Below are 15,004 nucleotides of genomic sequence, written 5' to 3' on the forward strand. Positions count from 1 at the left end.
ACACACTGGCTTATTGCACCATTCACAGCACGAAATTTTCGGTACACCCCTAGTAAAATCAGTTTTAGCGACTTTTGATGTTGAATCTAGCGACTCGGGTTTTTTAGAGTTAGCAACACTGCGTGCAGTTCGACTAAACGTCAAGTTTTGTTTACAAACAATGTGCCAGATGTTGCTGGCGTTAAGAAATTTACGAATAGAATATTTAAAGAAGTATTCCTGATTTCCATTTCAAAACACGTCGCTGTGAATATGGTGAGTATATGATAACTGTTGACTGAGCTGTATGCAACCTTTATCGTTGGACGTGACATTTTTTAGCAAACTCAAAACAAATTTGTCTCTAAAGTTAAGTTAGTAGGATAATCAATGCGTAACGTGTCACATGAAATTAAATCATAATGAGAGTTAGTTCGCACGAGAACAGCATATTAAATATGTGGTGTTTTCATATGAATTCGATTTAACATTAGTAGTCTTTTAAGGATTGTTATATTATTCCGTGCATTCGGAATTATTTATTAATTAGCTGATTACCCGGTTGCGTATTTGTCATATGTCATATAAGATCTGAAATGAAATGACATCTGCATTCGTGCAAAAATAAACTTAGAATATTGGATTTAGAGAAATGTTCGATACGAGTTCTAAAGCGGGCTACAGATCATACTTTTTTTTGACCTTTCTGCTTTCTCGTCCTTCTTCTTCTTCTTCTTCCTTTTTTCCACATTAGGTGGCGTCACCAACAAAAAACAAAACTGGACATGTGCACCGAAAGGTAGCGTGACAGCCGTTTACATTACCTCACCAGCCAAAGTCAACGACGCTTATTGAACATGCCAGTTGACACGGAATGTGGGACATCCATAGGAAGCGTGTCAGTGGCTCCTACATACCCATATCCACCGTGAATGGAATTTTACTTAGTTATTCCTTGTAGAATAGAAACAAATATGCGCAAAATTTGAGCTAGTAAATAAATCCTGGTTTTATGAGGCTTTCAGTGGAGAGCTACAAGATTTATGGGATTTACAAAAGTTTCGGAAAACAAGTAGGCTGTTTAAAGTGGAATCTGGTGCTGAATGTATATAAATATACGTATGAGATACATACACACCTTTTTTGCTCAACACAGTTTTAACAGTTCAGTTTTATTAAGTTTCTACATATTTTGATTCAAAATTGGTAAATATTAACACCACCTATTTTTTTATTTCTACTTATTAAGAGAGAGCAGGTGTTTTTCTACTGAAAATGTGTTTTTTTTTTGGAGGTGCTACAGATAAGGTTCAAATTATGAGCCTGAAAATACTTCTGTCAAGCATTCCCAAAGCATTCATTAATCTTATGATTTACAGCTCTTACAAAAATTTTATTGTTGTTACACTTAACAGCCCATGTAAGACACTTCTAATCTAACTCATCTTACTCAAAGAAAGCTAAAAAACCATAGTTTTTATGTTATCAGAAAAGACTTGTGAAGCCACAGCATGGTACTGACCAACATTTTGTAGCAGCTGTCAACATTTACTAATCTCAGTATGAAGAAACACATTTTTTTTATTTCAGCTCACTTTAGGTCATCATAACAAAAAAGAATATCATTACTGATTATTATAATTTTGCTGAAAAATGTATGTGGCTTAAAGCCATCAGATCCTGCAATCCGACCACAAATTTCACTTTATACCTGATTAATCTTGCTCTTTATGTAGGCTTTTGAATCTTGTTTTGAGACTTTCTGACAATTTTAGAGGAGAATGGCAAAGATTTGGGAAATCACAGTTGATTCTTTCTGCTGTTTCCATTTCTTTATCACCATGTTAAAACCTTTCAGGAGGCTAACAGAGCAACAGGTTTATTGTGACTTCATCCTGACATATTGAACATAATTTTTGTTTTATTTATTAGTGCAGCTGCTCTTGTTTTATCAAAAGCAAATAAACCAATTTGATGCCCCCCCCCTTTTTTTTTTTCTCTTCGTCATTTTTCGTAAGGGCTCAAACTGAGCAAGAAATAAGGCTTAATATTAGAAACAGATCATTGAATCTGTTTCATTGTCATAACCAGGATGTGATGTGGTATCAACAATCTTTGTTGATCAGGTTGGAATCTAGTTAGTGATACACCAGTTTCTTAAGCGATAAGAAAGGCCTGATGGTACTCTGAATTTTCCAAACAACCAGTTGTGTGAGATGATTATGTCAGTGCCCACATCTTGATTCATTTGTGTACACACCATAATTTTAAACACCCTTTGATACAACACCTTATGTTTACCTTCTAAACAAGGAAGTTGTACTTGTATTGTAGGCTCAACAACTAAACTGGCAAGGAAGAACTCAAAAGTTAATAATTTACGATTATAATTAGAAAAAAACCTATTTGTACAAATGTACTTTTTCACGTGCTAGCCATATCCACCCATAGCAGTTTCCAGACACATCTGGTGGCAGCATCAATAATTATCACCCTAACGATTAGACTGCCACTAAAAATTATAACACAGCATACGTCAGCCAGTGTGCATCTGGAATCAACAGTGCGTGAATGTGTTTCATTTTATACAAGTCATTTATTGTTGAATTGTAGTCTGTTCTCCTTTTTGGACATTTCCCATGTGTCATAATTTCATGAATATGATTAGATATCATAAATATTAAAAAAGCAGCAAAACCACAACATTACAGGACCTGAAAATTACAAATAGGTATAGAAACTTACATATGACAGTTTACAAATACACTGGTGTCCGAAATTAAAGCAACAAACCACTGTTTCTCAATCTTGTGTCTAACTCATGTGATAAACATACAGATTGTCAACCTGCAGCTGTCACGAGGTGCTGTAGGCCCATACTTCTTATTGATGGATAATAATGCTCGACCTTATGGAGCACGGGTTGTTGATGTTTTCTTGGAAATGGAAAATATTGTATGCATGGTGTGGCCTGTTCACTCTTCGGTTTGAATCCTATAGAGCATGTCTGGGAAGCACTAGGGAGATGATTTGCGTCACATCAGAATTCACCAACCACTCTTCAAGAGAGAATGTGCATTATAGAGAATGTGCATTATTGCCTCAACGTGAGGCAGCATGCCCCCCATCATTGTCAGGCCTGTATTGGTGCCAGATGTGGTCACACCCCATACCGAGCACATTAACCAGTTTTGGGGATGTGTGTGCAAATCCGTTGAGCTGGAAAAAACAAAAAAAATATTTGTCTACCATTATGCATGTTGCAGTTGTTTACATTCTGCATCCTTTACATTGTTTCTACTCTACTGTCACTTGTTTATACTGTTTTGTGGCAAAATGAATGCAGCTGTGGAAAATTTCTGTCTGCTGCTCTAATTTTTGACACCAGTGTATTTGACTCTATAACTTTGAAGATCATTTTATAAATTTTATCCACAGAGTCTTCAAAGCAAACAAAACTTTTTTTAGTAAAGAAACACTCTTTCTAATCAACAAAAAAGTAAGAAAACAAGTGGTAATATTTAGTAGCATAGCATGAAAGTGCAAAGAAATTTGATAAATTAATTGCATGTTTACACTTTAACAACCTCTATAATACTCACAATAACTGCTGCAGTTTGGTAAAATTGATAACAACTAACTTATCTGCAAACATGCTAAATGGCTCTGAACGTGCTTTGCACAAAGAGTACTGAAGCCCCAAAATGGTTGAAAAATTGTCATGTTCAACTGTTCCTCAAATCTGACCTCACGTAGCATGAAAAAGCTGAATGTTATAGCCCTGAAATTAAAAAAAAAATGGTTGTGTAAAGAAAGAAATTCATCTGACCCAAATATACAGGGTGTACATAAAGTCTGGGAACACTTTGAATTATTTATTGCACAAGAACCAAAAATTGTACAGGTATCAGACATATGTCATTTTGAAGAGAAACCCTGAACGTTTTTTTCATGTATACCGCCACAGCATAGTTTAGTAAATCGCCGATAGTCAGCGCTAGTCACCAACATGGCGAGTTTAGGTGCGGAGCGAACTTTCTGTGTGTTGAGTTCGACAAAAACAGTATGGTTCAGCTGTTCAATGGATGTTTAGAACCAAATGTGGTAAGAAGCCACCAACAAGGAAGGCCATTCACCATTGGCACAACAAATTCATTAAGACGGGTTGCTTGTGCCCGGAAAAGAGAAGTGGACGTCCCAGTGTGAGTGAAGAGAATGTGGAGCGCACATGGGAGACATGCTTGAACGGGTATGGTAAGAATTCAATTACCATATTGACGTCTGCCAGTCACTCATGGTTTGCATATCGAATGTTAAAAAAAACAAACAACTTTCAGAGTTTCTTCTCAAAATGCAATATGTTGACATCCGTTCAGTGTTTGGTTCTTGTGTAATCAATAACTGAAAGTGTTCCCAGACTTTATGTACCCCTTTATATTTTCAATTACTACTAGTTTCAATTTTAAGCCATCTTAAATTTGGCCAAAACCACTATAGAGCTGTCATTTTTCTTAGCCTACCACTGAAACCATCCTAAAACATTTAATTTTTGCATCTGAGCTCAAATTGTGCCTAGTTTAGGTTTTCTCTACAGGGAACATCAACATGAAATTTGATTGAAACTGGAGATGGTCAGTCGAAGACTACTTGATGTGGTATTATCCTGTTATTAAAAGTGTAAATTTATTATTAACCCCTCTGTAGACAATAAACACCCCCCCCCTTCCCTATGAACCATGGACCTTGCTTGTGTATCTCAGCGATACAGATAGCTGTACTGTAGGTACAACCACAACAGAGGGGTATTTATTGAGAGGCCAGACAAACATGTGGTTCCTGAAGAGGGCAGCAGCCTGTTCAGTGCTTGCACGGGCAACAGTCTGGATGATTGACTGCTCTGGCCTTGCGACATCAACCAAAACAGCCTCACTGTGCTGATACTGCAAATGGCTGAAAGCAAGGTCAAACTGCAGCTGTAATTTTTCCTGAGGACTTGCAGCTCTACCGCATGGTTAAATGATGATAGCATCCTCTTGGGTAAAATATTCCAGAGGGGGCTACTCAGGAGGATGTTGTCATTAGTAGAAACAAAACTGGCATTCTACAGATTGGAGTATGGAATTTAGGTTCCTTAATCAGTCAGGTAGGTTAGAAACTTAAAGGGGAGTGGATAGGTTGAAGTCAGATATAATGGGAATTAGTGAAGTTTGGCAGCAGGAGGAACAAGGCATCTGCTCAGATGAGTACAAGGTGATAAGTACAAAGTCAAATAGGCATAATGAAGGAGTGAGTGTAATAATAAATAAGTAAACAGGAATGTGGGTAAGCTAGTATGAAGAACATAGTGAACGCATTATCATAGCCAAGATAGAGGCGAAGCCCACACCTGCCACAGTAGTACAAGTTTATATGCAAACTAGCTCTGCAGATGATGAAAAAATTGAAGAAATGTATTATGACATTAAAGGAATTATTCAGATAGTTAAAGGAGATGAAAATTTAACTGGGATGAGGGACTGAAATTCCATAACAGAAAAATAGTAGATGAATATGGGGTGGGGGAAAGGAATGAAAGAGGAACCAGCCTGGTTGCACATAACATAATGTAAGCATTGCTAACACTTGGTTTAAGAATAATGGAAGAAGCCTGCATATGTGGTTGAAACCTAGAGACACCAGCAGGTTTCTGATTGAATATATAATGGTTAGACAGAGATCTAGGAACCAGAATTTAAACTGTAAGACATGTCCAAGGGGGAAGGGTGGACTTGGACCACAATTTATTGGTAATGAACTGAAGAAATTGCAAAACAGTTGGAAATTCAGGAGATGGAACTTTAATAAGTTGAGAGAACCAGAGGTTGTTGAGAGTTTCAGAGGGAGCGTTAGGCAACATTTGAGAATAGGGGAAAGGAATACAGTTGTAAACAAATGGGTAGCTTTAAGAGAAGAAATAGCGAAGGCAGCAGAGAATTAAATGGTAAAAAGATGAGGCCAACTAGAAATTAAATTTAATTGATGAAAGGAGAAAATTTAAAAATGCAGCAAATGAAGCTGGAGAAAGGGAATACAGATGTTTAAAAACTGAGAGTTACAGGAAGCGCAGAATGGCTAGAGGACAAGTGTAAGGATTTAGAAACATATTACAATAGGGGAAAAATAGATACCACCTACAGGAAAATTAAAGAGGGATTTGGGGTAAAGAGAAGCAGCTGTATGATTATGAAGAACTCAAACGGAAAACCAGTCCTAAGCGAAGAAGGGATGGGTAGAAGGAATATATGGAGGGTCTATACAAGTGGGATGAACTTAAAGGCAATATTATAGAAAGGGAAGTGGACGTAGATGAAGATTAGATGAGAGATAGGATACTGCGAGAAGAATTTGACAGAGCTCTGAAAGATCTAAGTTGAAACAAGGCCCAGGAGTAGACAACATTCCATCAGAACTACTTATAGTCATGGGAGAGCCAGGCATGACAGAACTCTTCCATCTGATGAGCAAGATGTATGAGACAGGCGAAATACCCTCCAAATTCAAGAAGAATGTAGTAACTCCAATTCCAAAGAAAGCTGTTGCTGAGTGGTGTGAAAATTATGTAAAGGTTTTTAACTACTGCTACCAGCTACAAAATTTGTTAACTTATGTATTATTTATTTATTGTGTGACATGTTTTGAGGGTGAGACGCCCTGCTGAACCTGCAGGACAGGACAGTTAGTTTAAATTGTGGAAAGGGGTCAAAATAAGCGGCTGTCAGTTACACTTGAACATACAACTTTATTTACTTGATAAAACATTACAAGAACCTTAAGAATTTTTTTTAACACACAGCTTTAATTTTTGGGACTTAATTACTGGCTGAAAGCCACTTTAATTTAAAAACGGCTGAAGGCCAATAACCTAAAATGCAAGCATAATCAGAAACTTAAAAGGCAAGCCTTATCTTACAAAAGTTCTTTATTTAGGCTGACGGCCCAAAGAATCTGAGATTTTCAGAGCAAACAATTTGAATCCAAAATTGGCTGAAAGCCCGACACTTAAAATTCAACAACATTAAAATTTTTAAAATGCCAAAGGCCTTACGTGAAACAGTTCTTTAAATTAGGCTGAAAGCCTAAAGAATCTTATGCCTTAAGGGCAAAACAATCTTAATGTAAAAATCAGCTAGAAGCCATACAAGTGCAAACAACAAGAACAAATAAAAAAAGGCAGTACACCCAAAGGCACTCAGATGTTCGAGGCTCAGCCTGGAATTTAAACACTAACGCTCGCTTAGGTGAAACAGGCGTCGGCCCAACCATTCTCAATCCAGCGGCAACCCAACCGACAGAGATCAGTTCTGCTCCATACTTGCACCAAAACTCAAATGATGCTAACAGCAGAGACAGTGGAACAACAACAAGAATGGATCACAGACAACCCATAAGTGGTGGATGACCCAAATACACGTTTTCAGAAAGAGATTTTCACTCTGCAGCGGAGTGTGCGCTGATATGAAACTTCCTGGCAGATTAAAACTGTGTGCCGGTCGGGCACACAGTATTAATCTGCCAGGAAGTTTCAAATACACGTTGTTTAATCAGAGGACCGACCAAACGGTCAAACAAGGTTGTTGCCACTGAAACATGTGTATGGGCAATTGTTGGGCGAGTGATGGCTGTCCTGTCCTTCCTTGCTACTCCATGCCAACCGACCAATTCAGAACCAGTATGCCGACAACATTTAAATTAAGTTGTCAGTAAAACTCACATAAACTACCCACAGTTTCACGAACACTAGCATGAAGAACTAGATGATGCTAACGGCAGTGACTGTGCAATAACAAGGACTATTCACGAGTCGGTACACACAGGCAACCTATAAGTGATCACCGGCCAAATACACGTCATCCGACAAGACGACCGACTGACAATCCACCAAAGTCATTCCCACTCGTATCAAATGTGTCGGCAATCGTCGGCGAGTGATGGCTATCCGTGCCTCTCTGGCACTGCATGCCCCACTGGTGCTACGACGTGACTGCCCCAATCGACCAACTGCTACACATCAGCATGGAGACAGCACTAAAACAACTGGGCAGTTGACATCACAGGCTACATACAATTTCACAAACACTTGGGCGAAGAACGTGACGAATGCTAAAAGCAGTTACTGTGCAATCACAAGGACGAACCACGACTTGAGATACACACCGCCAACCCATAAGCGATCGGCAAGCAAATACACGTCGTCCGGTAAAATGACCAGTCGATGATCAACCGAGAGAGTTCACACTCGAGCCGTGTGTGCCGGCAACGGTCAGGCGAGTCATGGCTATCCGAACCTCGCTGCCGCTCCAACCCGACCGAACTTCTGATGCATCCCAACCGTCGGGCTACCAGGTCCGAACACCACTGCTGGTGTGTTCCAACTGACTGGTCAACACACGACGACCGGGAAGTAATAGCAATCCAGCAAAGTTAATACCGGAGGGCCTATGTCGATAAGCACTGGTGCTGCCACTCACGGGCAGGCAAGGCAACAACTCAGTGACACCAGTAATTGAAATTAGCATAACAAGGTGACAGTATGGTAAAAACAGGATATTAAATAAGAGATGGCATGAACATGAGCCACGCATGGCTCAGAGGGTATACCCCATCCTCAGGCTATATGGCATTACACAAATTAATTCACAATAGGAACATACCAATGTTAAACAGTCTTTTCATAAATGCTGTGGTCATACTGTGGAAGAAGAGAAAACCTAGTAAGAGGCAATGTCACACTGCAAACTGGACTGATGTGTGCATGAAAATGTTTTGTAACAGTCACTCACTTTGTTCTTATGGAGTAGCAGTGTAGTTCTGATGAGCTGAGGTGTATCCATTTCTGTGGCTCTCTTGGCTTTCTTAATCACTGTTCACAAATTTTCACAACAGGATAACCACAGAATTTATGAAAAGACTGTTTAACGTCTGCATGTTTCTATTGTGAAATTGTTTTTGTAGTGCCATATTGCCTGAGGATGAGGTGTACCCTCGAAACATGTCACACAGTAAATAATACATTAGTTAACAAATTTTGTGACTGATAGCGGCAGTTAAAAACGTTTAAATATTTTCTGAGACAGTCACGGTTGAAAAATAGTCAAAATGCTGTGAAAATTACTGAACTATCAGTTTAATAAGTTATGGTTGCAAAATACTAGCACTAATTCTTTACAGAGGAATGGAGCAACTGGTAGAAGTCAACCTTGGGGAAGATCAGTTTGGATTCAGGAGAAATGTAAGAACATGCTAGGCAATACTGACCCCACCACTTATCTTAGAAGCCAGGTTAAGGAAAGACAAATGTACATATAGCATTTGTAGACTTAGGGAAAACTTTTGGCAAAGCTAACTGGAGTACTCTCTTTGACATTCTGAAGGTGGCAGGGGTAAAATACAGGGAGTGAAAGGCTGTTTACAACTTCTACAGAAACCAGATGGTGGTTATGAGAGAAGAGGGGCATGAAATGGAGGCAGTGGTTGAGAAGGGATTGAGGCAGGGTTGTAGCCTATCGCCCATGTTATTCAATCTGTACAAGCAGTAAAGGATACCTAACAAAATTTGGAGTATGAATTAAAGTTCAGGGAGAAAAAAAAATAAAAACTTTAAGGTTTACTGATGACATTGTAATTGTGTCAGAGATAGAAAAGGACTTGGAAGAGTAGTTGAACAGAATGGACAGTGCCTTTAAAGGAAGACATAAGATGAACATCAACAGAAACAAAACAAGGATATGGAATGTAGGCTAATTAAATCAGATGATCCAAAGGGGATTACATTAGGAAATGAGAGACTTAAAGTAGTAGATAAGTTTTGCTATTTGAGCAGCAAAATACCTAATGATGGCCAAAGTTGAGAGGATATTAAAGTAGAGTGTTAACATAAAAAATAGATTTAAGTGTTTGGAAGATTTTTTCTGAAGGTATTTGTCTGGAGTGTAGCCTTGTAAGAAAGTGAAACATGGATGATAAATTGTTTAGACAAAAAGAGAATAGAAGCCTTAGAAATGTGGTGCTATAGGAGAATGTTGAAGACTGGATGGGTCAATCACATAACTAACGAGGAAGTAGTGAATAGAACTGTGGATACAAGACATTTGTGGCACAGCTTGACCAAAAGAAGGGATTGGTCGATAGGACACATTCTGTGACGTCAAGGGATCACCAGTTTAGAGAGAGAGAGAGAGAGAGAGAGAGTGAGTGAGTGAGTGTGTGTGTGTGTGTGTGTGTGTGTGTGTGTGTGTGTGTGCGCGCGTGCGCGTGCGCGCGCGTGCGTGCTTGTGTGTGTGGGGGGGGGGGGGGGGAGGTAAAAATTGTAGTGGGAGACCAGGAAATAAATACAATAAGCAGATTGAGAAGGATGTGGTTTGCAGTAGTTATTTGGAGATGAAGAGGCTCAGACAGGATAGAGTGGCATGGAGAACTGCATCAAACTAGTCTTCAGACTGAATACCACAGCAACAACAACAACAACAGCAACAGACAGTAAACATTGTATGGATGTTGTTCATACATACACGAAGATTTTATGTAAATTAACTGCAAAGAAAATGCAACATACTACAATATTAAAAACTAATCTATGTAAAGTAACAAACTAATCTATGTAAAGTAGTAAAATATAGGAACTCATTTCTGCTCTTCTAGTGATCATTGTCTGTTCTTCATAAGCCTCGGTTAGTTTGATTTAGCATGTTCCATGGCTCATGTTCATGACAGCTTGCCATGGTTATGAACATGTTAATAGGTTTACAAATAAGAAACATTTTCTCTGTGAAAACATGGTCGCATGCTGGCTGTTTACACAACTGAATTTGTAAAGCTTAATGTGTCACAGAATTGGTAAAAGTAACCCAGCCACTTAGGTACTATCTTCTCATCAATAGGATATAAGGAATTGTCAAGGAGAAATTATTTAAGTTTGGTTTTAAGCCTTTAATTATCTGCCAATATTTTTAATTCACAAGAGATAAGATCAAATATTTTTATGGCTGTGTACCTCACTCCTTTTTGTGCAAGAGTAAGTTAACTTTGTGGATAGTTGAATCTATTTTTGTTCGAAGTGTAAAATCAAACAATGGGAAATCCAGGATGGAATAATGACAATATTATGAAAAGGACAGTTGCTACTAACCATACAGCAAAGATGCCGAGTTGTAGGTAGGTACAACAATGTCAAACAAAGCTTTTGGCCAAACAGGCTTTCATTAGAATCAGACAAAAAACACACACACACACACACACACACACACACACACACACACACACAAATGCAACTCACATACACATGACCACATCTCTGGCTGCCAAAGACAGGGTCTGGCTGCGGCAGCCAGAGACGTGGTCATGTGTATGTGAGTTGCATTTGTGTGTGTGTGTGTGTGTGTGTGTGTGTGTGTGTGTGTGTGTGTGTGTGTGTGTGTGTTTTGTCTGATTCTGATGAAAGCCTGTTTGGCCAAAAGCTTTGTTTGACATTGTTGTGCCTACCTACAACTCAGCATCTTTGTTGTATGGTTAGTAGCAACTGTCCTTTTCATAATATTGTCTTTGTTCCTAGTGTTATATTTATGAATGCAACTGTTTTCAAATTGTGCCTGATTCTTCACAACATACTTCAAGATTGTGAAAGAATATCCTTACAGCATATTTGTGCTTAATGAACACTTTGGGCCTGTATAGAATTGCCCCAGAAAATTATTCCATACGACATCAATGAATGGAAGTATGCAGTGTAAGCTAATGTTCTAATGCTTTCATCAGCAAAGTCAGCTATTACATGTAGAGAAAATGCTACTGAAGTTAAGCATTAGAGAACATCTATAATATTTGATTTCTAATTCATGTTCCGATCAAGAGCAGAGCTTTGTTGGACTTGATTATGATGCTTACATCAGCACTAAAATGCAATATTATTTCTGCTTTATTGGAGTAAGATGAAAGATAATTTACATATAGGGAGAAGAGGAGTGGTTTCAGACTTGAAACCTGTGGAATGCTGATAGTAAGAAGATTATTCATCACAAGAGCTGTGTGACACTTTGCTTCATATTAATGAAATGAGAAGGGAATCATGTGCTCACTGTATGTAAAAAAATCATAAACTTTAATTTGCTCCTAACAAATTTTGTCATTTGCTCCAGAATAAACATCTAGGCAAAATCTCATCATTCAGGTATTTTAATACACAGTTACTGAAATGGTAAATAGCATGTTCAGTGGAGAGGTTCTTGTGGTATCCAAATTATGACTGATACAGAATCTTATATTTGTCGATATGCTCTACCATTATGAAATACATTACCTTCTCCGGAATGTTTGAGGAGGAGGTTAATAGTGAAATCAGGTGATAGTTGTTAATGACTGTCTTACTAGTTACAGAGGGGTCTGACAGCGATGTAGTTTAGTCTGTCAGGAAAGCTACATTGTAAAAGCAATGCAGTGCATTAAATATATTTCTGAATACACTAGCCATATCAGAAGAATATGCTTTTAATATTTTGCTTGGAAGGTTAGCAAACTCATGAGAATATTTGCTTTTAAGAGAGATATTTATCTGGAAGAAGTTGGAGTGATCTTTTATTGGTAGGACGCTTATGGTGCAAGTTGTCACATATAGCCTACAGAAATTCTTTTTTCTGCAGCGAATAAGAGGGGCAGTTAGAACAGTTTAATATTTTCTCATTAACATAAGTGAATAGCTTTGAGCTTGTCTCAATTTGCCACCTTTTCATCAGCAGTCATTGTTCTAGATCTTCAGTTGTCTAGGAAACCACAGTTTAGTCAATAATCAGCCGCCTTTAGTGAATTAGCAGACTAGTTAAAAGTTGATTAACTCTCTTCAGTAAATTGATTCCTTAGGATGGATAGGATGTGTGGCTGCTGTGTACAGACGCAGGAGGAGCTGGCCACTGTTCGCGAACAGCTGAACGTGTTGATGGCCGCGGTCAGCCGTCTTCAGGCTGCTGCCTCGGAGTGTAGCAGCAGTGGGGGAGTCTGGTGCATCGCATGGTACATCCCAGGTGCTACATGCTTCACCCACTGTCGCTGCTGTTGAGACATCTTCGTGGGTATCGGGCGCGGTTGGGCCACTCTCTCCCCAAGGGGAGTGGCGGGTTCAGCGGCGTTCGCGGCGCACAAGGCGGAGGATAAATGTGGAGGCTGGCCGTGAGGCATCGCCCGCTCTGCCTGTCAGTGGACATCTGGCCGCTCCTTCAGCAAGGTCTGAGCAGGCTCACGGGGGGAGGGGTTTATTAGTTATTGGGAGCTCCAACGTTAGGCGGGTGATGGAGCCCCTTAGGGAAATAGCAGAAAGGTCGGGGAAGAAGGCCAGTGTTCACTCTGTCTGCTTGCCGGGGGGTCTCATCCGAGATGTGGAGGAGGCTCTGCCGGTGGCGATAGAGAGCACTGGGTGCACCCGACTGCAAATTGTTGCTCATGTCGGCACCAATGACTCCTGCCGTCTGGGTTCAGAGGTCATCCTCAGTTCCTACAGGCGGTTGGCGGAATTGATGAAGGCGGAAAGCCTCGCTCGTGGGGTGGAATCAGAGCTAACTATTTGTAGTATCGTTCCCAGAACCGATCGCGGTCCTCTGGTTTGGAGCCGAGTGGAATGCGAAAACCAGAGGCTCAGACAATTCTGCGGATATCTGGGGTGCAAATTTCTCGACCTCCGCTATCGGGTGGAGAAATGTAGGGTCCCCCTGAATAGGTCAGGCGTGCACTACACGCCGGAAGCGGCTACAAGGGTAGCGAAGTACTTGTGGAGTGCACATGGGTGTTTTTTAGGTTAGAGAATTCCCTCCCTATGCCCGACAAAATGCCTCCTGAGACGCGGCAAAGTAGGAGTAGGCAAAATGCAACAGGGAATAACAATATTAATGTGCTAATAGTAAACTGCAGGAGCATCTATAGAAAGGTCCCAGAACTGCTCTCATTAATAAACGGTCATAACGCCCATATAGTACTAGGGACAGAAAGTTTGCTGAAACCAGATGTAAACAGTAATGAAATCCTAAACTCAGATTGGAATGTATACCGCAGAGACAGGCTGGACAGTGAAGGGGGAGGCGTGTTTATAGTGATAAGAAGTGCAATAGTATCGAAGGAAATTGACGGAGATCCAAAATGTGAAATGATTTGGGTGAAGGTCACGGTTAAAGCAGGCTCAGACGTGGTAAGTGGATGTGTCTATAGGCCCCTGGCTCAGCAGCTGTTGGTGGCTGAGCACCTGAAGGATAATTTGGAAAATATTTAGAGTAGATTTCCCCACCATGTTATAGTTCTGGGTGGAGATTTTAATTTGCCGGATATAGACTGGGAGCCTGAAACGTTCATAACGGGTGGCAGGGACAAAGAATCCAGTGAAATTTTTTTAAGTGCTTTATCTGAAAACTACCTTGTGCAGTTAAACAGATAACCAACTCGTGGCGATAACATATTAGACCTTCTGGTGACAAACAGACCCGAACTATTTGAAACAGTTAACGAAGAACAGGGAATCAGCGATCATAAAGTGGTTACGGCATCGATGGTTTCAGCCGTAAATAGAAATATTAAAAAAGGTAGGAAGATTTTTCTGTTTAGCAAAAGTGACAAAAAGCAGAGTACCTGACGGCTCAACACAAAAGTTTTGTCTCAAGTACAGATAGTGTTGAGGATCAGTGGACAAAGTTCAAAACCATCATACAATATGCATTAGATGAGTATGTGCCAAGCAAGATCGTAAGAGATGGAAAAGAGCCACCGTGGTACAACAACCGAGTTAGAAAACTGCTGCGGAAGCAAAGGGAACTTCACAGCAAACATAAACATAGCCAAAGCCTTGCATGCAAACAAAAATTACGCGAAGTGAAATGTAGTGTGAGGAGGGCTATGCGAGAGGCATTCAATGAATTCGAAAGTAAAGTTCTATGTACTGACTTGGCAGAAAATCCTAAGAAATTTTGGTCTTATGTCAAAGCGGTAGGTGGATCAAAACAAAATTTCCAGACACTCT

General features: G+C 39.8%; 1 protein-coding gene and 1 long non-coding RNA gene across 6 annotated transcripts in view; one reads left to right on the top strand and one right to left on the bottom strand.

The window, feature by feature from the left end:
- Positions 1–15,004, top strand: part of LOC126210404 (speckle-type POZ protein-like) — a 711,709-nt gene that overhangs the window by 313,098 nt on the left and 383,607 nt on the right. For 2 of the 5 annotated variants that reach the window (XM_049939645.1, XM_049939647.1), the window contains exon 1: positions 150–255. The exons of the other annotated variants lie outside the window; for them this stretch is intronic. The gene's annotated coding sequence lies outside the window, so the exon portion shown is untranslated. Of the gene's footprint in view, positions 1–149; positions 256–15,004 lie in introns of those variants that run through there. 5 annotated transcript variants of the gene reach the window in all.
- Positions 1–15,004, bottom strand: part of LOC126210418 (uncharacterized) — a 313,609-nt gene that overhangs the window by 132,051 nt on the left and 166,554 nt on the right. The window lies entirely within an intron of this gene.

Source organism: Schistocerca nitens, chromosome 10 (genome assembly GCF_023898315.1).
Source record: "Schistocerca nitens isolate TAMUIC-IGC-003100 chromosome 10, iqSchNite1.1, whole genome shotgun sequence".
NCBI lineage: Eukaryota > Metazoa > Arthropoda > Insecta > Orthoptera > Acrididae > Schistocerca > Schistocerca nitens.